We start from the raw sequence: 24,699 nt of genomic DNA, 5'->3' as shown, positions 1-24,699 counted from the left end.
TTTCTTCCACCAGGATCCCATTCTGGTTCACTGTGCGTGGTGATTTTTACCAGTTTTACCTCCAGCTTTGTCAGGGACTGAAACATCCTGATATCAAAGGTAACGGGGTTCTCACTGCCTGTGGGCAGGCAGGATATGCAGTCCCAGATGTCCCCCCTTAGCAGCCACTGGGATGGAGATTAAATGGCAATAGGTCTGCTGGGGAGTGTACTCAGAACCCACACCTGCTGTGGGAGGGAGGGAAGCAAGATTGGACAGAAAGTAGCCTTTGGTTGCAGTTTGGGTTCAACGAAAGCTTTGGCTGACAGCTGTGGGTGCTCTGAGGCTGACCTGGCTCCTCGGACTTGTCTCAAGTTTGGGCAAGGGGCTGCACTGTTATGTCCCTGTATTTTCCAGTTACCACTGCAGGCTACCTCTGGGAAGAGGGGAAAATCTTTGAGTGAGGTGGCTTTCTTCAGGGAGCAATTTCTGGAATGGGCTGACAGTTGAGGGTCCTCAGCCAGCAAAACTCTCAGCAGCTGAGGGAATAAGAAAACAAAATGACCATAATATTTTGTAGATCTACCCATTAAGAAGTTGAGTCGGTTTTTGCACCTCTTGAACCTGACTTGGCTTCATGTCTGGCTTTGGGCAATGGGACAGGAGTACGTGAAGGAAGAGTCTTGAAAAGGGCTTGTCTTTTGGGGTTTGCCTCAATTGCTGTTGAGAACCTTCCAGTGGTTTGTGAAGAAGCCTAGGCTAGCCCCCCTGAGAGGAGAGAGGCCCCTCTCAGCACAAGTGAGTTTCCAATGTGGGAATGTGTGTGGCATCCTAGAGCAACCAGGCCTGGCCAAAGAGGCCCAGACCACCACCCGGCAGACACAGGGTTGGGATCGTGAGCCATGCTGTGTTTATTGTTTTCAGCCACTATGTTTTAGGGATCATATGTGACCCAGAAAATGTTTATTGATGAGTAGGCCATCAGGAACCTGGCACTTAGTCTGACCAAATGGGGAAAGTGTCTTAGGATTTGGCAAATTTTTATGATTTTATTCTCCTCCTTGCCTCCCCCAGCCCAGGTTTCTAGATTTCTAATAAAACTCTTGTCAAACCCATGTTTTTTTCAGAGCCTTCACAAGGCACCCTTTCAATTACCCTCCTTAGCTCAGAAAAAGGGAATCTAAGAGGCCTTCACTATTCATATTTGCTAAAGAAAATACATGTTTCCAGAGCTGCCAGTATTACTGAACAGAAAACACAATTACAACTGGAAAAAGCCAAGGACTGTTATTTGATCATAAATGTTCTAAAGATAGCTGTATGCTGATTATTAGTTGAACTGAGGTTTTGAAGGAGCATTTGAGGACCTGATTCAGTGAAGTAGATGGAAACACACACAGATGAAAAAGAAAGATCAAATCCAAAGGAAACGCAAATCAAGCACCTTCCAGGTGTTTATTGAAAAAATATTTTCATGGTATGTGGCTCTTGGCCCTTGAAAAATGTTTGTTGAACGGGCAAATGAATATATGGATGGTAGGAATATATGCTCCTGTGCTCAAAAAATGTGCTACCCTCCTGCCCTGGCTGTGAGATTAGAAGGATCCTCTGGCGTTTAGATGGAGGCACTCGATTCAGTTGTCTGAAGGCTTTCTCTTCTCAGACCCCACAGAACTCCGCTCGAGTTCCATCACTTCCTCTGTGTGTCAATCCCCTCTCCCATGTTCTGTTTTCCCTTCTGAAAACAGGATTGGAAGCATCTAGAAAGCCTAGGTTTTGGGCTGCTCCCTGGGGTAATGGCATTTGCCTGGAAAAATAGTGACCTGGGTTTACTTCCTTACTCAGCCTCTTGCCAGCTGTGTATATGACCTTGGGCAAGTTATGCACATTCTCTGCCTCAGTTTCCAAGCCTGTAAAATGGGACAATAATAGCACCTGCGGGTTGTTGGGAGAATTTGGGATAATCTACGTGAAGTTCCTGGATTGTGGATGCTAAATAGCTAGAAATCATTTACAATGAGTAAGCCATAGATAGGAGGAGAATTGGGAGAATATAGTTTGTACATCCTTAACGGGCCTCATGAAATCTCGACTTTCTGAGCTTGTTCCTAACTGTCAAACACAGGGGAAGCCCCTCTGTGCCCATTCAGCTCCACAGCTTTGTTCAGCATTCCGAACTCGCTCTTCCGGACTCTTCCCTCCTCCAGATCCCCCCGGGGACAAGTCACACTTCTCAAGGTGCTAACTCAAGTGACAGCTGCCTTTTATTCCATATGTTTCTCATTCCAAAATGTTGTTTTAAATATTTTCAGCTACTAAGCATACACTCTGCTTGCCTATGTTTTGCCTTATAATTTCTTTCTTTCTTTCTTTCTTTCTTTCTTTCTTTCTTTCTTTCTTTCTTTCTTTCTTTCTTTCCTTCTTCTTTCTTTCTTTTTTTCTTTTTCTTTTTCTTTCTCTCACATTTCAGATGCCTGCTTTTGGGTTTCACATTATTCTGTGGTTTCCTACTCATTTGCCCCGCCCTCTAATTGTTCCACCAGCACTTAGTCTCCCGACCTGCCAAGCCGTCTCCCCCTTGTCCTGATACCCCCAGCTCTCCCCAGGGCTGTCCCTAACCCAGCGGCCTCTCGAGTGCTTTGCAGAATTGCAAGTCCTCTGTTTATCCTGCCCCCTTCCCTGCGCGTTCATGGCAGCATCTCCCTCGGGCCCCCATTTCCTGCTCTTATTCTTGGCTCCCTGCCAGGCATCACACATTCACATACAACCCTGCCTCCCTCACAGAAGGGAAAGGCTGGCAGTTGCCATTCATGGAATGCTCCTTTGCCACAAAGGGCCACAGGCAGGGTGTTCTGGGTTTCCTGACGTGCCCAGGGCAAGGTAGGAGGGCTCCGGCCCCAACAGTTATTTCCAGTAACGGCGAGTCAGGCTGGAGAACAGTGTGGTGTTTGTGCTGAAGAGAAGAGAGGATGGACTGTTGGTTTCCTAACTGACTAACACGCAGGTCTGCGAAATGGGAATCTGGATAATACCCACCTCCCTGCCTTATTGTGAGGATCATGAATGCAGAAGACTTCGCGCAGCGGAGAGTGCTGTTCGTTCCTTAATGCTTTATTTTTTCTCTTCCTCTTTTTGGTTGCTAAACCCCTAGGGTCGGTCAGAGTCCCAGCAACAAGGAGAGTGGCACCTCAGCGGGATGAATTGAAGGGAGTATAATGAAGGGATCGTGTATAGACTTACAGGGGTGTGGGCTGAGGATGCGGAACTCCTGGAACGCCAGGCCAGAAGCCTGGCACACGCTGAGTGGCCAGGAAGGCGGTGTGGCCGCCCACACCTGCTGAGAGCTGGAGCCCTGGTATGGGCACATGGCAGACTGGCGCTTGCCAAGTGCTCTGGGGTCTTAGCAAACTCAGATCATTTCCTCCCCTCTTTCCCAGGATTCTAGATTTCTAATGAAACCTAGGCAAGTCCAAATGTTTCCTCCCACTTTCCTTCCCTCCTTCCTTCCTCTGTCAAGGCTCCTTCTCCCTCTCTCTTCCTTCCTTCCTTCCTTCCTTCCTTCCTTCCTTCCTTCCTTCCTTCCTTCCTTCCTTCCTTCTCTCTCAAGTCTCTTCTCTTTTCTTTTCTCCTCTTTTCTTTTCTTCTTTCTTCTTTGAGTGGTTGGGGAAGAGCCATGGCTCAGGTGGAGGAGTGCAGCCACTGCTCACATGACAGCCATCAGAGAGGGTAGGGCTTTAATATCTCCTCTTCTCTCTTCCTTCCCACGGCTTCCATTGGCTGAATGCAACAGAAGCCGCAGGGTGAGGGGCCTGGGTGATGAAGTCCAATAGTGGTAGCCTTCTGAGCACATGGTGAATGGACCTGGAAGAGCACAGAATCATCTTGCCATTTGTCACTTATTTGCCAGTCACTTTGTGCAAGCCTCCGAACCTCAGTTTCCTGTAAAGTGGGCATGAAATGAACCTGTTTATCTACCTCACAGGACTATCATGGTCATCAAATGAAAGCACTGGGATCACTTACTTTGTAGCATGCTCCCGTCTTCATCTGTGTTGTCTCACTTAAGTGCCCACCCTTCCAAAGGCAGAGGGACTCTGGGTTCAGAGGGAGTGGGTTGTCAAGTGCGGCTTGGTTGAGTTTTCTAACTATGGGATTATAGGCAAGTAACTCAGTTGCTGTTTTACTTTGGGTTCCCCCTAAAGGAGGTCCTGAGACAAGTATTTGAGTTCAAGTAATTTATTTGGGAACTGATTTCAGAAAGCATAGATGGTGGGGTGGTGGGGGGATGTGAGGCAGGGAGGGAGGAAGGCTTATAGTGGGTCTCAGTCCCACGGGGACTCTGAGAGCCTGTATAGGATAGACATCCTTGGATTGTTCTACTGCAGAGGGCAGGTGCTGGGGTATTTATCCACCAACTCTCATCCTTCATTGGTTGAGGGTTGCTCCTGGGGCTCTAACTCTCTTTGTGGGCAGAGAAGACTCCAGCAGCCAGAGAGACCCAGGAAGCCATGTAGATGCCCTCCAATGAGCCACGACATGGCTGGGGGACCAATGCCATCCGTTCTGGCATCCTAATTAGTAACATAAGAGGCCTATCTCACAGGTGAAGATCAAATGATTAATGATAAAAAGATTAAATGTCTGCCAAATACCTAGCCCATGGTAGATGTCCAGGAAATAGGAGGTATTCATAATAAGATGGGCAAATATTATCCCTGTATTATAAACTGAGGTGAATGGGATGCAAAGAAGTTAAGACATTTGCCCTATGTCACACTGACAGTGCTTCAGTGGCCAAATCCCAAAAGACTCCATTAGTTCCTCTTCCACTCTGCCGTAGCCACCTCCTGGGAATGGACTCCATGTGCGGAGTGCTTTTGCATCACAAAGTGTGAGAAGCTCCATAAACATAAAATGTAGTCCCAGACGTGCTAGCTCAGGTCCAAGTTAAATTGACCCTGGGTAGCTCTTCCCTCAGTCCCAATCCCCACAAGCTCAAATGTACATTTTCTTAGGCCCTCAGGGTTTTCCATTCTGTGCCCCCACCATCCCCAGCCCTTCATTAGTGATGCTTAGGTGTCTCCACATATTTCAAAGGGTGCCAGAAAGTCTCCAGACAAAATAAAATATGCTGTAAAACACTAAGGGTAAGACTCTAGATACCTTGTTCTGCATGTAATGTTTCCTTTTAAAAACAAATATTTGGAAATGCCCTCTTTACTATCCTGCTGATACACACATAAGAACCAATAAAATGCAGAACTCTTTTTTAAATTGTAATAAAATATACATAACATAAAATTTATTGTTTTAACCATTTTTAAGTACAGTTTAGTGGCATTAAGGACATGGGTGTGCAACCATCACCACCGTCCATCTTCAGAACTTTCCATCTCCCCAAACTGGAACTCAATACTTATGAATAACACTGATTCCCATTACCTTCCTGCCCAGCCATTCTACTTTGTATCTATTTTGTGAATTTGACCACTCCAGATACCCTATATAGGATTTGTCCTTTTGTGACTGGTTTATTTCACTTAGCTTAAGTCTTCAACATTCAACCATGCTGTAGCATATGTCAAGATTTCCTTCCTTTTTAAGGCTAAATAATATTCAATTGTATGTATATCCCAGGTTTTGTTTATCCATTCAAGTGCTGCTGGACCCTTGGGCTGTTCCACCGTTTAGTGATTGTGAATCAGTGTTCCTATGAATACAGATGTACAAATATCTGTTTGCAATTCTTTTGGGTATATAGCAAGAAGTGGAATTACTGGATCATGGGTAATTGCATGTTTAATTAAAAAATTTTTTTAAATTAAAAAAAAGATTTTATTTATTTATTTATGAGTGAGAGAGAGAGCTTGCATGTGTGCAAATGGATGGGGAGCAGAGAGAGGGAGGGAATCTCCAGCAGACTCCCGGCTGAGTGCGGAGTCCATTGAGGAGCCAGATTTCAGGACCCAGAGATCATGACCTGAGCCGAAATCGAGTCTGACGCTTCATCAAACTGAGCCACTCAGTTGACCCTCTATGTTTAACTTTCTGAGGAGCTTCCATATTATTTTTCATAGCAGATGCACCATTTTACATTTATAAAACAATATAACTTTTATAAAGGACAAAAGTAGGAAAGTAAAGTGTAATTAAGCAGTATGCAGTGTGTCAGAAAGTCATCCCTGGGCCGGAGTGCATAGAGACAAAATGCAGCAACTGCAAGTCTGCATACCCATTCTGTGTGCCACAAATGCAGACCAGCCTATAGGTGTGATGCAGCCCAGGCTGTTGCTGGAGTGCACTGAGGTTAGTGATTTTTCAAAAACAATAAACAAATTAAACATTTCTCTCTCCGATTCTCCTGTCCTCACCCAACAGGTCCCCACGCCCCCTCCCCTCTCAGGAGAGCTGTGGCCTTGGGCAAAGGCTGCCCAATTCTGAAGGTGTAGCAGCTGAAGGCTATCGGGCACCTGTGCCCTCCTTGAGCGACGGCCTTCTGAAGGGAGTGACACCGGGACAAAGCCAACACGTTGGACCCAGAGAGAGCCGACTTACTGGTCACAAGACCACAGGTAAGCAAATGAGGTTTTTTCAATAACTGCAGTGACCTCTGGCTGACAGATGGATTAAATGAGGCCATGTATATAAGATGCCTGTCATGCTTCAGCTGCTTAAAAAGTGAGCTAACGTCCCTCTTTGGAGTCAGCATAAAATAGGGGCTGGCAGGACAGGTAGTGGGTGCAGAGCGCTTGGACTAGATCTTGTTTTTGCAACTTGTGAGCTGTGTGATGTCAGGGGCTTTTGTGGGAATTAAATGAGATGAGCCGTGTAAGAGTCAAAACGGAGCTGCTGTCCTTTGCCTGGATTCTGGTCGGGCCTCCCTCCTAATGTGCGGTGCCCGGCGGTGGCCTGCAGAGGGCGGCATCCCCGCAGGAATGCGGCTCCCCTCCGCGCTGCGGTCCTTAGCCTCCCAAACTAAGGGCAGACAACAGCAAATTATGCAAAGGGCTAGAATGTACCACTGAGATGCCATGGCATGGGAGAAGGGGCCGAATAAAAAAATACATAAATTTATGGGTGGGCAGCTGCAATGAAACAGAATGTAGAAAAATACTCAGACTTTAAAATAAAAAAAACCCAGGCGGAACTTTCTGAGAGCATGCAAGACAAAAGCCTCTTATTGAGAATAACCCACGTGCCCTGTCTTTGGGCCTGTCTTGGGGACCCCTGGAATCTGGTGACGTGTCCCTGATTTGTTTGTACAGTTTGTGTCAGAGATTAAGACCCCCTTTGAAAACCCTTGGAAAGCAACTGGAGGATCAATGATTCAGAGTGGACCAAGATGAGAGTGAAAGATCTCTGGACTTGCACGGCACATCATCCAGTATCTGATTCCTAACAAGCTGAGTGGCTTTCAACGACCACAGGGCCAGCTCTCTGTGGGATGAGGACAACCTTTTGAAAAGTCAGGAGCCAAGGGTCAGTGTGGAGATGAGCATTATTCCATATTCTATGCCACATCCCCCAGAAGTCCTTCCTCGTTTGCCACCATGTTATTCTGCAGGATATCCTTCCAGTTTCTCTAAAATCCTGGCACTTCCTATACACCAAGCACATCTGTGACTCTTTTGGCTCTTGGTGATTAATTGTAACATCTACTACCTGGCCTCTTAGGAGTCTCCAGGGACCATCATTTGCCGTCATTAAACCCAGAAACCCCCACAGCTATTTGCCATGGAGCCTTGCTTCGTATGCGAAAGTACTGTTCTGTTTTTTGTTGTTTTCAACCTAAATGTTTAAATCCCTGCCTCATTCTGTACAGAGCATTCTGCAATTTGCCCTTTTTGCCTAACCCTGTACTCTGGAGAATTTCCCATGCCACACATAAAAATTGACCTTGTTCTTTACAATGACTTGATGGTAATCCATTGTATGGATTTGTCAGAATTAATTTAAGAAATCTAGTCTCGATGGACATTTAGACTCTTTCCAATTTCCCTCTTTCAAAAGCAGTGCTGCAAGACTGTTCTATGTGTCTTGTTGTCCATATCTGCAAGTCCTCCACTAGGATGGATGCCAAAAAATGGAATTGCCAGATTACAGGGGGCGAGTGTTTAAAATTTTGACAGATTCTGTTGAGTTGCCTCCAAAGGCCATACCTATTTACATTCCTGTTTCTAGCACGTTTTTTATTATAGCTCATAGATGACAGGTAAGTTTTAAGTCAAAAACTGATGGGCTTGAGTGGAAGTAAAGCTTAATGGTTAAGAGACAGATACTGCATTCAAATCTGAATTCTACCTCTCACAATTTATGTGAATTTGGCAAGTCACTTAACCTCTTGTGACCTGGTTTTCTCAAGGGTAAATGGGAATATAAATCGTACCTAAATCACAGGTGGTTGTGAAAAGTAAATGAGTTAATGTATGTAAATCACTGAATCTTGTTACAGTGGAATCATTTACAATGTTCTCCACTCTCTGGCCTTGCTTCACTCCTCTCTTTCTGGTCTGTCTTTGTTTTTTCACGTGTTTATCACATTGGGGTCAATTACTAATCCCCAGCAGCTCCTTTTAGCAAGCTGAAGTGAAGAAGTGACTTCAGATCCTGGCGTGGTTAGGTTAATAAACCTGTAAACTTGTGCAAGTTAGCTCATCTTTTGGAGCCTTGTTTACCTCAGCTAGAAAATAGGGATCATTTCTGTATCAGGTAGGAATCCTTCTGTTGCTAAGGCTAGGAAACTCATCCCAAACAGAATTCACTGGCTTACATTAAATGGAGAGGCCCCTGATTCCCATTTTAGGCATGTTTTGATCCATGACTAAAAGGCCATATCAGGACCCAATTTCTTCTGTTCCTTTTTGATTCTCCAGTTTTGACTCCATCTTGGACTTCAAGTGGTAGCGAGATGGCTGTAGGCCTCCATGCACTGCACACCCCAGGTTTGCATCCCAAAGGAAAGCCTGTCTGCCTCCATCCCAGCCTTCCTGGCAAAGGCTCCCTGGAGCTCCCTGAAGCTGACTGGGTCTTGCACTTGTGCCTGAACCAATCACTAAGGGTAGCAGAGTGGGAGGTGCTGACTGGCTTAGGCTAGACCACATGACCCAACCTTGCAGAATGGAGCTCCCCTGGATGCCTTAGGCTGAACGTGGGAGGAGCATAATCTCGAGTGAGGGCTAGTATCCAAGATCTATAAAGAACTTATTAGGGATCCCTGGGTGGCGCAGCGGTTTGGCGCCTGCCTTTGGCCCAGGGCGCGATCTTGGAGACCCGGGATCGAATCCCACGTCGGGCTCCCGGTGCATGGAGCCTGCTTCTCCCTCTGCCTGTGTCTCTGCCTCTCTCTCTCTGTGTGTGTGACTATCATAAATAAATAAAAATTAAAAAAAAAAAAGAACTTATTAAACTCAACAGCAAAGAAACAAACAATCCAATCATGAAATGGGCAAAAGACATGAACAGACATTTCACAGAGGAAGACATAGACATGACCAACAAGCACATGAGAAAATGCTCTGTGTCACTGGCCATCAAGGAAATACAAATCAAAACCACAGAGAGATACCACCTCACACCAGTGAGAATGGGGAAAATCAACAAGACAGGAAACAACAAATGTTGGAGAGGATGTGGAGAAAGGAGAACCCTCTTGCACTGTTGGTGGGAATGTGAACTGGTGCAGCCACTCTGGAAAACTGTGGAGGTTCCTCAAAGAGTTAAAAATAAAACTGCCCTATGACCCAGCAATTGCACTGCTGGGGATTTACCTCAAAGATACAGATACAGTGAAACGCCGGGACACCTGCACCCGATGTTTCTAGCAGCAATGTCCACAACAGCCAAATTGTGGAAGGAGCCTCGGTGTCTATCGAAAGATAAATGGATAAAGAAGATGTGGTCTATGTATACAATGGAATTTTACTTAGCCATTAGAAACGACAAATACCCACCATTTGCTTTGACATGGATGGAACTGGAGGGTATTATACTGAGTGAAATAACTCAACTGGAGGAGGACAAACATTATATGGTCTCATTTATTTGGGGAATATAAAAAATAGTGAAAAGGAATAAAGGGAAAGGAGAGAAAATGAATGGAAATATCAGTGAGGGTGACAAAACATGAGAGAAACATAACTCTGGGAAATGAACAAGGGGTAATGGAAAGGGAGGTAGGTGGGGGGTTGGAGTGACTGGGTGACGGGCACTGAAGGAGGGTACTTGGAGGGATGCGCACTGGGTGTTATGCTATATGCTGGCAAATTGAACTCCAATTAAAAAAAAATCCTGAGTGTAAACTGTTGGGTGTTGTTTAGAGAAAGAGAGAATAGATATTAGGGGGCAGACGACAAGCGTTTCCTCTCATAGCTCTTCTCCAAGAAGCTATGCGTTGTGTGGATGAGGAGGCATATTAATGATTGGCACAACTCCTGGCAAAGTGATACGTGCTGGAAAATTAGTGTCAGTTTTCTGCCAATGTCTCCTATCTGGGGACACTTTGGACATTGCTGCTTTCTCTTTATGTTCTCTTTTTTTTGAGATTTTGTTCACTTTGTAACAATCCCCTAATTTATATTTTTATCCCCAGCCCTAAACTCCCCGTAGATTTAGTCCCATGTCTCTGGTTGACTTTGAGAGACTTTTGATCATTTTCACATAGTTATCTCCCTGCAGTTTATAGTTAACACATCAAAACCCTACTCATCATCTTGAATCTTAAATCAGATCCGCATTCCTGAATCTCACTTCTGCTCTTGGGTCTGCTACATCCATTAGGTACTAAAATTGCTTTGATTTCATTCCTTTCCACATTCACTTGATGTCTCGATCATTTAAAAGACCTTTTCTGCTGTGTGCATGGTGACCCCTCTTGTGAACTGGGTCATTGAAGATGAGGATCTCAGTCCTACTGCCTGGGGTCATAGCTTGGTTTACATGTCTTCTAAGCTGCCTGAACTTGGGTAAATAACCTTTCTAAGCCTCAGTTTCCTCATCTGTAAAATCTATTTTGCTTTTTCCAATGTCTATTTTTTATTTAAATCATGTTTCTTTGATAAAGGATCTAACCTTTAGAGCAGTGTATGGTCTCCTGTCTTGACTACCCTATGTGGTCTTTCCTATTTTACTCCAGCTTATGATTCACTTCACTCTTATTATTTTTTTTTCTTCAGCAGCAGATATTTTTGATTTAGAGAGTGTTGGCCAACCCTATAGAAATGCTACTTTCACACCTGTGGAATATCATGTTGCCTGACATTCACTTCTGTAGCACTTCTAATCCTCACCGGCTCTGGGATATGTAATTATATACACCCCCTTCTCAGCTCTGGCTGCTACAGGCCCACTGCTAGATTGCTTGTCTGTTTCCTCTTCACCTTCCAGTGACCCCTAGAAGGCATTGTACCTGGGAGGTGGATTTCTCCAGGCAGAGGCAAATGTACTAGACACAAATATAGGCTCATCTACAGGAACCAATGAGTGTGTGGTGAATTACCTGTGGGGCTGGACTTGACCATGAGTGGCTAAGCAACCTTATGTGAAGTGAAGTAATGTCTGGGAGCAGAGACATAGGGAGCACACCTGGTTGCACATGCATTACACCTGCACTGTCCAATATGATAATATGATAGTCATTAGCCACAGCCACATGTGGTGATTTAAGTTAAAATTAATTTTTTAAAAGATTTTATTTATTTATTTGACAGAGAGAGAGAGAGAGAGAGAGAGAGAGAGCACAAGCAAGGGGAGCAGCAGAGGGAGAGGGAGAAGCAGGGAGCCCTATGTGGGTCTTGATTCCACAACCTTGGGATCATGGCCTGAGCCAAAGGTAGATGTCTGGCTGATGAGCCACCCAGATGCTCCTAAGCTAAAATTAATGAAAAAGAGTTATAAATTTCTGTTCCTTAATTGTACTTATCACATTTCTAGTTCTAATAGCCACTTATGGCCATTGGCATCCATTTTGGGCAGCACAAATATAGAAGAATTCCATCACCCCAGAAAATTCTGTTGAACAGTGCTGTTCTGAAGTGTGGCAACCAGAGTGGGCATGCTAGGGCCTCAGCCAAGGCTGTCAGGAGGGAAAGTAGAGCCCTGCCTCCTAGGCTGATAGGATGTAGGCTGAAGAAATTTGCTTGGTTTCAGAGGTGGGTCCTGGACCTGACAGTGTATAGCATCCAAGGATCAGACAAATCCAAGTGAAGCTCCCTTAATGCTATGCGAGGAGGGTGGTCTAATCTTCTTGGCCAAGCACAATCTTGAGAGACACAGGCAGATGGGAGCCCCCAAGAGACATGCCCTGTGCTGAACACTTTACATAGATGATTTCATTCAACCTTAGGAGGGATAATATTACTTCCATTTTATAGATAAGGAAACTGAGCCACAGAGAAGGGAGCCTATGTGTAAGCACTTCTGAACTGCTCCATGCTGCCTCAAAGTCAGGCACGAGGGACCTGAACTCTGGGGGAACAGGAGGCTGAAATCTTGGCAGGAAGCTGGCTAGAGTCAGGCAAGCTCAGCTTGGGGTTGGGGCCAGCCCTCCTGCTGTCCAAGAGAATTGGAATGTATGGCTGAGAAGAGGAGGCAGGGCAAAGTGGGAAGGGGACACAGGACAGACCTCACTCTAGGGGTGATGCTCATGGTTCAGGGTATGTAGAAGATGCTATAGTCATGTCTTCTGTAGATGGAGAACAAGAGTGCACATCCTCCAGATTAGGATGATTAGGCAGTGCTGGCCATGACATGGACTCTGTGGATCACATGGCCCTTTTCTATATCCTACTTCGGCCATTATTTCTTTGCTGCAGCTGAAGTCCCCTCCCTGAGTATCAGTTTGCTTGTCTGTAAAATGAATATGATAAGATGGCATTTACTACTATCAGCATTATCTTTGTAGCCTCAGGTATGAATCCTATACTTAGCATAACCTCAATAAAAAAATGGAATAGAATTGAATTCAGTTGTGAGGGCTGGAGAATGTTGGGCTGAAACAAGAGTCCACCTGGTTGGAAGGAAAGAGGCCTACTCAGGTCCACACTAGGGCAATAATTACAGGAAATTACAAGGTCATTTACTTCTTGCCCAACGAAGGCATTTGGTTTTTTTTGCTGCTGAGAGTCCTGGAGATGTGTTCTTCTATTGTAAAAATGCCCATTCAATGCCACCATTTTGTGACTACTGGCTTTATCAATATCAGGATCTACATTTACTTGATGAATTACTTGGCTCAAGCTAGAAATTACCAAGTTATTGTTGTCCTTTGAGTGGGGATAACATGTTGTACCTGTATACAGGTACACAAACACAAAGAAGTTTAAAGCCATTTGTCTTAATTTAGTTAAGAAATAAATTATTTTGAAAACATTCAGTTTCCAAATATTAAAGCCAAATTTCAAATTAGTTTATCTGTACCTAAGATTGGTACATGGAAGCTTCCTCACAGTTGGCTAGACCCGTATTCTTGTTGCCTGGTGATACTGGTGGACTTTTGGCTTCTCCTGTGTATATATCTTGGAGTTTAACTCAAGATCAGACATACTGCGATCAAGGTCCTCAGCATTAACAACATTGTCAATAAATATTATCAGATATCTGCTATGGATTTGGATGCTACCAACCCTTACCTAACAATACCACCTGGTGCATATATAGGTATAATCCTAACCCAGTTCCCAAGTGACATACCCAGCAAACCCATATCAGGGAGTTGAGTTACGCAATCACACAACCTGATAGACTGAGTATTTGACCTCACACAAGGTGAGGATCCTTGCAATGAATTCCTCAGTTGAGTTCTCCAGCCAGAAAGCTGGACAGGATATATAAATCCTGGGTTCTGCTGTCTGGTGTGTGTGTGTGTGTGTGTGATGTATGTGTGGTATGTGTGCATGCATGCATGTGCATTAGTGAGGGAGAAGATATACTTCTTAGGACAGGCTTGGGGTCTACGTGAATTGCTGTCACATAGTCCTTTTATCCCATGACTGTGTAGACAACTTTTCATGAAGAAGCCAAAGACTTTAGAAAGCATTTATTAGCTACCAAAGGTGTTAAACTTCTTAAAGATTTCTCAAATAACTTGAAAATAGGGAGACCTGGGTGGCTCAGTGGTTGAGCGTCTGCCTTCTGCTCCTGGGATCGAGTCCTACATCAGGCTCCCTGCAGGGAGCCTGCTTCTCCCTCTGCCTGTGTCTCTGCCTCTCTCTCTCTGTGTGTCTCATGAATAAATAAAACAAAATATTGAAAAAAAATAGCATGAAAACCAAATTTTAGTTTTCTCTCTACCTTAAAGTATTATCTCCTTTAAGGATTTTTGGGAAAGAAGATAGGGTAGCAATAGGGACAGATTGTCCCTTATCTGCTCTGAGTTGTCTACTAGCACCCTGTGTTCTTCTCCTGATCCCGGTCATGCTGGTCCCTGCCTGAGCAACAAGACACAGTGCCCTTGCTAGGATATTGCTGTGTCTTTGCAAAGGCAGCAGAAGGGGGAAAGTGGGCAAGCAATGCATCATATCCCTGCCCTCTCCTTTATTTTACAGCAGCTTGACCCATCGGGGCTCTATGCGAGTGTCAGATTGCAGTGCAGGATTGAGGGAAACTAAGAGGAAGAAAATTTAAATTATGTGCTAATTATTAATATTTCCATCCTAAGGAAAAGCCCCCAGGGATTTCAGACTCTTTACATGCTGTTGGTCTCTTGTGGGTATCTCTATCTCTTTTTCCCAGGTCAAGACCTCTGCGAGTACATTCTTCCTCTGTTGTGTGCTCTATGTCTGACTTCCAAGAAAATCTCTTTCTACCCATGGGATTGATCCCTCTTCTCCAGTGGGCCATTTCCTAAGTCTGAGTTATTAAGATAAATTGTTCAGAGTGTTGCTGCTCTGGTGAGTCCACAGTTGTCCTTCACCATTGTTTCTGGTATAGTCTGGGGGACAGTGTTATAGGATTGGCTGAGTCTGGAGACTCTAAGCCTCATGGTAAAGTCCTTGATAATCCTGGGCACCCAAATGAAGTATTGTTTTTTTTTTTTTTCAAATGAAGTATTGTTGGAAGTCTCCACAACAGTGTGAGTTGTAGCTTTGATTCTTTCCGTCCTCTGATTGGCCAGCTGCTATTTGCTGGGACCTTTCCCTCCCTCCAAATGCTGTATACACATCCAAACTTACCCATATACCGTTCCCAAGGACCAAAGTGGATTCTCAACAAGAGGTCCTGTCTACCTCTCTGAACGTGTTTTCAAATCATGCCCCCTCCAGCCTACTGTGAATATGAAATATGCCTACTCCTGACTTGCACAAAGGCCCAGGAAGCTTTGGAATTGCTGTGAACAAGGACCCACTTATTTTCTTAAAGGCTGTTTTCCACCCCTCTCTTTCTGGAAAGAAAATCTGACAGGGTTCATTTCTCCAGCTCATTAATTGTGTCCATTCACCTTTAATACCTGCAAGCAGACCTGATTTTAAAGAGACCCAGTACCAGTTTTATCAGAAACTTAGGTGTTTTGAGTTCATGTTCAACCATTACTAATTTGACATAATTCCCCAAATTCCCAAAATTTATTAAAACAGTCATTGCATTTACCAACAAAATAGTTCATCTGAGTCTTAAACAACATCCCCAGCACCAATAGCGTTTTCACATAGATTATCATCTCATTTGATTCTTTTTTTTTTTTTTTATGATAGTCACACAGAGAGAGAGAGAGGCAGAGACACAGGCAGAGGGAGAAGCAGACTCCATGCACTGGGAGCCCGATGTGGGATTCGATCCCGGGTCTCCAGGATCACGCCCTGGGCCAAAGGCAGGCGCTAAACCGCTGCGCCACCCAGAGATCCCTCATTTGATTCATATAACAATCCTGGGAGGTGGCCAGACCATGTGCTTCCATTCTCTTTTTATAGATGAAAAAGTGATGTTCAGAGAAATGAACTTTCATGTCTCTCAGCTAGTAAGTAATAGTTTAATTGCAAACAACTGATCAAACACTTTTGCAACTATCCTAAGAAGCATTCTCTGTTTAACCTAGAGCCAAGACCTTCCATTTTTTTTCATAAAGCAAATAGAAATTATTTTTTTAAATGAGCTTAGGGAACATTTCAAAATGTGAAAAGTGTTGTGGTGGAATTTGGCTTTTTATTTTCTGCTCCATAAGACCCCCCACCCTTCAAATTGTTAGCATAGAGTTCAGCTGGCTGATCTGCGAGCTATTGAAGTCTTCACTTAAAAAAGGAAATCTGATCTCTGTCTAAGTGGCACTAATGTGTAGGCTGAGAGCTGCTACTGTAAATTCAGCAAGGGATTCATTAATGCCATGAGCCTCCTAGAGTGCTGTGGATGGGTGACCTCTGAAATAAAAGCATAACCAGGAAAGATAAGGCTTCATGCATGATCTACAGGACTCTGTTTCTGGTGATTTTCAAGATATCTTAAGTCAGGAGTACTTAGGGCCAGGAAGCCAGGAGTTTGGTGGGGAGGGGAGACCACCCAAAGATTACAAGATACCACAGAATAGATGGTTGGTTCCACTATTCCCTTTGCTGGGAATAGTTTTTGCACTTTTTCTCTTTGCTGGGAAAAATCTACTGATTTTGAAATGACTAGGCTGTAGTCAGTAAGGCTCATGACCTCCTGATGTGAAGATGAACTGGAAAATGTGTCAGAATCCTGTTGGGAGCCTCTGTTGTTGGGAGTGTCACACAGCTTTGTGAGATCCTGACTTTAATATAAGAGATAGGGTAGGGGTACAGGTGGCAATGGCTCTGCTGGACTAGCTCCTGGGAGCTTCCTCTAAGGATACCAAAGCCATCCTGACCACAGGACATAACTGTTTTTATTACAAATCAATGCTCTTGGTTTGGATTTCAAATCAGCTATTTAAAAAATGATGTTCTTCTCCCCAACTGCTGTATAGGGTTTCTCAGGCTGCTGTAACAAAATACCTTAGGCTGGTGGCTTAAACAACAGAAATCTAGTTTCTAACGGCTCTAGGGGCTGGAGCTTCAAGATTAAAGTGCCAGCAGGATTGGTGTCTGGTGGCTTGCACATGGCTCACTTCTTGTTGTGTCCTGAAATGGCTTCTTCTGTGTTTGAGCAGAGAGAGAGAAAAAGGGAGAGAGAGAGAGAGAGAGAGAGAGAGAGAGAAGAAGAAGAAGAAGAAGAAGAAGAAGAAGAAGAAGAAGAAGAAGAAGAAGAAGAAGAAGAAGAAAAAGAAGGAGGAGGAGGAGGAGGAGGAGGAGGAGGAGGAGGAGGAGGAGGGAGGAGAGAGGAGAGGAGAGAGGAGGGGGGGCAAGCTACCTAGGGTTTCTTCCTCTTCTTTTAAGGATACCAGTCCTATTGGGTTAGGTGCTCACTTTTATGACGTAATTTAACCTTAATTATCTCTTTCAAGGCCCTATCTCCAAATACAGTCACTTTGGGAGTTAAGGTTTCAGCATATGGATTTTGGGGGACATACTTTAGTCCACAATAACTGTAAGAGGATATCTTTATTTTAAGACATTGAACAATGTTCAACTATAACAAGAAAATGTCAACTGTCTTCTCTACTTCTGTTTGTCCAACTGAGTGACCAGTTCCTATATATTTCTCCACATCTTTCCTTTCCTGATACAAGCACTTGGCACATTGTATTTTTGTTTTTTACAGTAATGAAGTTATATTGTATTTACTACTTTGCAACGTGGTTTCTATCTGACTAACATTAAATTGATTTTTTTAAATCCTGTGGAAATTTCCCATGGGTGTCTATGACTACAGAGCAAGTGTTCCCAGGTAGAGTTTGGGATTCCTAAAAGTCTGTGGGTAGAGTTAAGAGGTCTATGAACTTGACTGGGAAGAAAAAAATGCATCTTGATTATTACTCACCTCTTACTGAAATTTAGTGCATCTTTTAATTAAGAATACAGATGACAAACCATAGTTGTATTTTAAAGAACTTCAGACATTTTTATATCACACTGCACTTTTGCAGTTATCTTAGAATATCCTATGTGCTTTATAAGTTATCTGATTTATTACTGTAACATGCTATTTAATGGGTTAAGAAAGATTTGCTTATATTCCTATATTGCAAATTTTTAAATAAAATATTTTTTAAAAAATTATTTATTTGAGAAAGTGAGAGAGAGAGAGCATGAGCAGGAGAAGGAGCAGAGGGAGAGGGAGAAGCAGACTCCCCACTGAGCAGGGAGACTGAAGCCTGGGGCTCATCCCAACATGGGGCTTATCCTAGGCTCATCACGACCTGAGCCGAGGGCAGATACTTAACTGACTGAGCCACCCAGGTGCTCCTAAATAAAATCATTTTGATAATATTTCAATATAATTGTTTTTTGAAGTTTAAAATCTTTTTTAAAAAATATTTATTTATTTTTGAGAGAGAGAGTGAGAGAGAGAGAGAGAGAGACCATGTGCATACACATTGGAAGGTGGGAAGAGGGAAAGAATCTCAAACAGACTCCCTACTGAGTGCTGAGTCCAACACAGGCTCCATCTTACAACCCTGAGATCTGACCTGAGATGAAATCAAAAGTCAGTTGTGTAACCAGCTGTGTTAAACCCATGTGCTCCTCAGCTCCTCAATATAATTAAAAAAAAAAAAATCCTACAGTATTATTTTTTCTTTTCCACGCATTTAAAAACAGAATTTTGAGAAGGGACCCATAGACCTTGCTGGTTATCAAAGGGATCCATGGCATAAAAAAAGGTTAAAACCCCTGCTATAGACATATGACAGACTGAGGATGTACTATTTTACTTGGAAGCCAAAAAGGATGTGGAATGTGGAACAATATGGAGTTTTTAATACCTAGACAATTTTGGAGGTTTATAAAGGGTAGAACACATCACATATGTGAGCACTGATTGGACCTGTATATGCAATGGACACAGTGATTTGTGTCCACTCATTTCTTTGAGTTTTATATAAATAATGAGAATTCCAACTACCATCAGTGAGTATCTATTGTTAAAGATGATTTTCAAAAGAGATAAAATCATGATGTTAGGAATGAGTTGGACAGTTAGGTAGTCAGGGTTAGGGTCCCCAACAAGAAAATATGGAGTCAGGGCAGCTAAAATAAAACAGCACTAACATCATGTTTTACAGCTTAGACAGGACTGCACTAACACTCTGCTTTGCAGCCTTTGCAGAAATGACTTCTGCAAAATGTCCTAAAATAAGACAATTAACCACAAAGCATTTGTCACCATCAAGGGCAAGAGGCAGTTAAGACATAAGCCCCCAGATGTCAGCAAAAAAGACCATCAGCACAGACATTAACCTAATAGGTAGTGAGATATGTGACCCAAGCCCTAATTGGCATGACTCAGTGTACCCTGATTGCTTAAGAGAGTTCCACAAAAGAAAAAACCCTAAACGTAGAAACTCCAAGGCAACCTTCTCAGGCTCCCTCCCTCTTCCGGACGTTTATATTCTTGCTCAATAAACTTTGCTTTGCTGCCCACCAGTCTTTGTCTGATCTACTTCTTCATTCTTCCAAGTGGTAAGAACTGCTGGCACTAAGCCAGAGAATTCCTGCAACAATGACTTTCATGTAGATATAAAATAATGCATGAAAATGATTTTATTTAACTCATAAATTAAGTAAGAGTGACAGAAGCAATGGGAGAACTGAGACCTCCCACCCTTGTAATTAGATTGGACACCAGAAACCGAAGCCACGGGTCACTGTCTATATTAAAATGACTTTGTGCTATTTCCCTGCTTTCATTTGCATGACTTCTTCCCCCAGGAGTCTGCTGCCCAAGAGAACGGTTTGGTTAATTGTAGAACTTTCTTAAAAACCCATCCTAAGGTTCTTTGAATTCCTTGCCTTTAAATTCTCATATTGCTATTTCTATCAATCCTGGACTGTTGGGGCACCTGGTGACTCATTCGGTGAAGCTTTGCCTTTGGTTCAGGTCATGATCCCAGGATCCTGGGATGGAGCTCCATTTCAGGCTCCCTGCTCAGTGGGCAGTCTGCTTCTCCATCTGTCTCTGCCCCTCCCCCCTACTCATGCTCTCTCGCTCTCTAACAAACAAGTAAATAAATACAATCTTAAAAAATCCTGGGCTGTTGTTTCATGATCCTTACTCAATCCTCACCAGGACTTTGAAAGATCTTCCTTAAGTCAAACATTCAAATCTGAATAAATTCTGACTTTGCATTTCCTTCTCTGAGACACTGCCAAAGGTTTGTGAGGTGGTACTCCCTCTTAAGACTAGAAAGCAGCAAGCTCAGCTTTGACATATCAAGAGGTTGTGTTGGTGAAATTTGGGGAGACAGTTTTAGGCAGATTTGGAGGTTCCTCCCGAGATCCAGTTAGGAGCGAGATCTCCCTGCCATGGCCAATGCCCATGAATAGGAAGCAGAAAGTCCTTCTTAGGTCCTTTGAGCCTTCTGCCTGGAGACTTTCTGACAGTGATGATAGGGAGGTAAGTAGATCTTGCATTGGTTAGAAACTTAGATCTCTTTCATCTAACTCAAAGATGTTGAGTTTATTTCATTTCCTAGGATTAAGAAACTCTCCTTAGGTATCTACATTTGAAAAAATGCATATATCATTGGTGGAAATCTGTCTCTCTCTGTCCTTGTCATTTTTGTTGTCCATCAGTAAGAGGAAATCAATTAGGAAGGGGATGGGTGCTGACTCTCAAATAAACTCTTTCCTTAAGCTGGCCCTGGAGACTAAGAAGTTCAGTTCAAACAAGGACCAAACTTGCAACTTCCAACTGCCCTCATTTCTCAACTGGCATAAAGAAGCATTCCAAAACATTCAGTTTCCAAAATCTCCTTAAGAGATTCTTTGGCCAAAGGAAAAGAAAAACTGAATGCTGTCTCTCTTTTAGATCCTCCTAAATCACAATGTGAACCTAATAATAGCCTTCGTCCTACTTGCTTCCCCCAGTTCTGTACTCTGCCATTCCCCCTGCCTCTGTCTTCCCTCTCATTTTCTCCTCTTCTCTCCTGGCCTGCCGCACTCTCTTAAGCTCAGTTGTCTTTTAAAAGTAAACCTCCTTCAAAACTGACAAGCCCCCTTCCTTTGAATTCAAGCTCTGGTCTCACTCTGAGCTGAGAGCCCGGTCAGGACAGGAGAAATTTACAGAGGAACTTAGAATACTTTTGTGAATGTGTAATAACAGCATGATTGGAAGCTCTCAATAATAATTTAAGGGACCCTGAATTTCATAGGAAATTGGAGGGGGTCAGAGAAACTCTGCACATTGGATAAGGTCTTTTGGAGTCTATCACTCAAATCTGCGTTATGAAAGTAGATAAGATTCTAGTTCAGTCTCAAGTAAAGAGAGGATGAGAAGTGTGGAGACTCCAGGGATAGGCCCATTTGACCTTTAGACAGCATTTGAAAGAAGATCTAGAAGCAGATGTGACCTTCACTTTTTATAAATGATATTAAGCCAGAAATTGAGTATTGAATACAAAAGCATGAACCCAAGTAGGAAATAACCCTACTTCCAGAACTCCAATACTTGCTGAGCAATTTGAAAATGGTAAAAACGAAGTAGAAACCAGAATAAATGTATAGCCTTACAGATAAAACATCTAGATGCTCTCATCTCAGTCATTCAGCTCCAAAGGAAGGAGTCTCTTGATGAAGATAGTTATAGATATCGTAAACAAAATACTTTGGGAAAGAATTGCCCTGTCTTGGTTAAGAAAGCAGAGAAAATATGTAACAGATGAAATGATTGATTGATGAGGTGCTCAAAGGGATCTGTTGAGCAGAAATTTCTTTAAAGATTAAAGGAGCTCTTCTGATTGGTTTATTTCAAATAAGGATGGTATCAATTGAATATTAAAAAAATCCCAGAAATTAAATTTTTAAAAAAGATTTTACTTATTTATTCATGAGAGATGCAGAAAGAGAGATAGGCAGAGGCACAGGCAGAGGGAGAAGCAGGCTCCATGCAGGGAGCCCGATGTGGGACTCGATTCCAGGTCTCCAGGATTATGCCCTGGGCTAAAGGCGGCGCTAAACTGCTTAGCCACCCGGGCTACCCAGAAATTAAGGAAATTGATCTAATAACTTTAAATATGTTAAAAAGAGTATTCTTGTTTTTTTTTTAAGATTTAAAAAATTTTTTTATATATGAGAGACACACAGAGGCAGAGACATAGGCAGAGGGACAAGCAGGCTCCCTGTGGGGAACCTGATGCGGGACTCAATCCCAGGATCCCAGGATCATGACCTGAGTCACCCAGGTGCCTCCAAAAGAATATTCTTATAGAAATTTAACCCAAATGGTTTAAGAGGCTAAGTTCAAAAACATTAAATATAATTTTGCATTTTAAATTGTTTATTATTTTTAGTTTAATAAAAAATAACTGTCTTCTCTGCTTTATAGTGGTAAAACATAATAGGAGCTTATGATTTTATTCTACGTGGGTATGTTCTTAAACCTACACAGGTTCACTGTACTCACCAAATAAACTAGCATTACTTCTACTTAACACTTATATTTATGAAAAATAAAAATTTGTGTTGATTTATTCTGAAAATTTAATTGCAACAGTGATTATATTTTACAATATGTCACCTGGAAGATTCATTTCCAAGATCTTTAGGAGTGATATTAATCTGAGTTAATGGGTATTCATTGAATGGCTAGATCATTTCTAAGTAAGAGAGAATATTGAAACTGGTCACTAAACCTAATTTCACGTGGATATACGTTTGCTTCTAATTTTTGTATGCTATCTTGGGACCTGTTAATGGATGTGCTCATTTTTGCCATGTTGAGAAACTGTATAAAGGATGTGTATGGCTGTAGAAAGTTGTGTTGTATGTATTCACAAATTCTGCTGGTGTGCTAAAATGCTGATGTGGGGTAGTCAACAAGTATCCACACTCCTATTCCTGCTTTCTCCAGTTCTCTCTGTGAAACAGAAGTTTCTTTGGTTAAAAGTTGTAATTAAATATACCTGAAATTAAAGAAATTGATCGAATTTAGTCTCCACTATAGCAATCTTGGCAGAGAGGTACAAGTTTGTATGCAAGATAATGAGGTGTGGTATTGTTAAGGGAAAAAGATTATAGTATGTGCAAGCGAATCTGAAAAGCTATAAAATGTGTTAAGAACTTCAGCAAAGTTTGCTCAATTTTGATGGGCTTGTTTCCTTGCTTTACTGTTTATTGCATTTACTTACAATATAAAAGCTTATTTATTTATTTATTGGCCCAGTGGCTTGTCCTCTGGAGAAAGAGGAGATCTCTTAGTACTTCAGGGGAATTCTGGATTTGACTTGCCCGAGGTCTCTTCATTTCATGCTTAATAAGAAGCTTGGAAAGTTGGGGGAAATCCAGCATGCTATGGTTGAGAGAAGAGCAGGCAATTTATACAACACCACTAAAGCCACTTAAAGGGATCAGCATATGCTACCCCCAAATATGCCACTTTGGCACAAGAATAATTTTGAGATGAAGGCAATTGAGAAATAGCAGACACAGAGAGAACTCTCTGTCCTCCCCCTTTCTGCCTAAAATCAGTGCACAGATTTCCTTTTGTGAAGAGGACGTACATTTTTATTTGTAAAGGTGATCCCATCTTCCATGCTAAGAAGAGGAGACCAACTCTTATCTGCATAACAAGCCTTACCAAGCAAGCCTTATTTTTTATTTATTTATTTTCACAATTTACTGTTCCTTCCCAACCCCCTTTCCTTTGTCCTGTCACTTCCCCATAATTTATCACCTTTTGTTAAGAGGGTATATAAGCTCTCAGGTCCAACCACTTTTTTTAAGGTCTTCACTTCTTTTCTTTCTTTCTTTCTTTCTTTCTTCTTTCTTTCTTTCTTTCTTTCTTTCTTTCTTTCTTTCTTTCTTTCTTTCTTTCTTCTTCTTTCTTCTTTCTTCTTTCTTTCCTTCTTTCTTCTTTCTCTCTCTCTTTCTTTCTTTTTTCTTTCTTTCTTTCTTTCTTTCTTTCTTTCTTTCTTTCTTCTTTTCTTCTTTTCTTTCTTTTTTAAAGATTATTTATTTATTCATGAGAGAGAAAGAGAGAGAGAGAGAGAGAGAGATGCAGAGACACAGGCAGAGGGAGAAGCAGACTTCATGCAGGGAGCCCCATGTGGGACTTGATCCCAGGACTCTAGGATCACGCCCTGGGCCGGAGGCAGGCTCTAAACCACTGAGCCACCCAGGTGTCCCTTTCATTTCTTTTCTATGAAGACCTCCACGCATGGAAAAATAGATATACTAATATCAAACCACATTGGTATGCTTTTTCTCTTGTTAATTTGTCTTTTGTCAGTTTAATTAGCAGGCCCCCTTACTGAACCTAAAAGAGTGGAGGAAAAGTTTGTTTCCCCCTACATCATAGATCTCCTCCTTTAAGAGGATTATGAAATTGCACTTGCGGTTGTTTAGAACAAAGCTGCCTCAAGGAGGAATGTATTCTGTTTTATTTTTATTTATTTTTTTTTTTTATTTATTTTTTTTTTTTGTATTCTGTTTTAGAGGAAGAATATCATACTTAGATTCCTGCAGACTTCTCTTGGATCTTTAATGCTACTAAAAATATCTGAGAAGTAAACAAGGAAATCAGTTATTTAGGTAATTTGGTTAAAGATTCCATAACTGGTTCTGTGGATTTTCATACTGGGAGGTAGATTGTTCTCTTAGCTTAATCTGGGTGTCCTGGCTCAGAAGTGGATGATAAGTGGCTCAGTCAATTGAGCAGCTTGGTTTCTGCTTAGGTCAT

General features: G+C 42.5%; 1 long non-coding RNA gene across 1 annotated transcript in view; it reads left to right on the top strand.

The window, feature by feature from the left end:
- LOC111097680 overlaps positions 1–24,699 on the top strand; it is a 44,306-nt gene that overhangs the window by 375 nt on the left and 19,232 nt on the right. The window contains exon 2 of the long non-coding RNA XR_005365192.1: positions 6,358–6,551. This is a non-coding gene — a long non-coding RNA (uncharacterized LOC111097680). The remainder of the gene's footprint in view (positions 1–6,357; positions 6,552–24,699) is intronic.

Source organism: Canis lupus, chromosome 10 (assembly GCF_011100685.1).
Source record: "Canis lupus familiaris isolate Mischka breed German Shepherd chromosome 10, alternate assembly UU_Cfam_GSD_1.0, whole genome shotgun sequence".
Taxonomy (NCBI): domain Eukaryota; kingdom Metazoa; phylum Chordata; class Mammalia; order Carnivora; family Canidae; genus Canis; species Canis lupus.
Note: the sequence above shows the minus strand (reverse complement) of the source record. Positions and strands in the feature narration are given on the sequence as shown.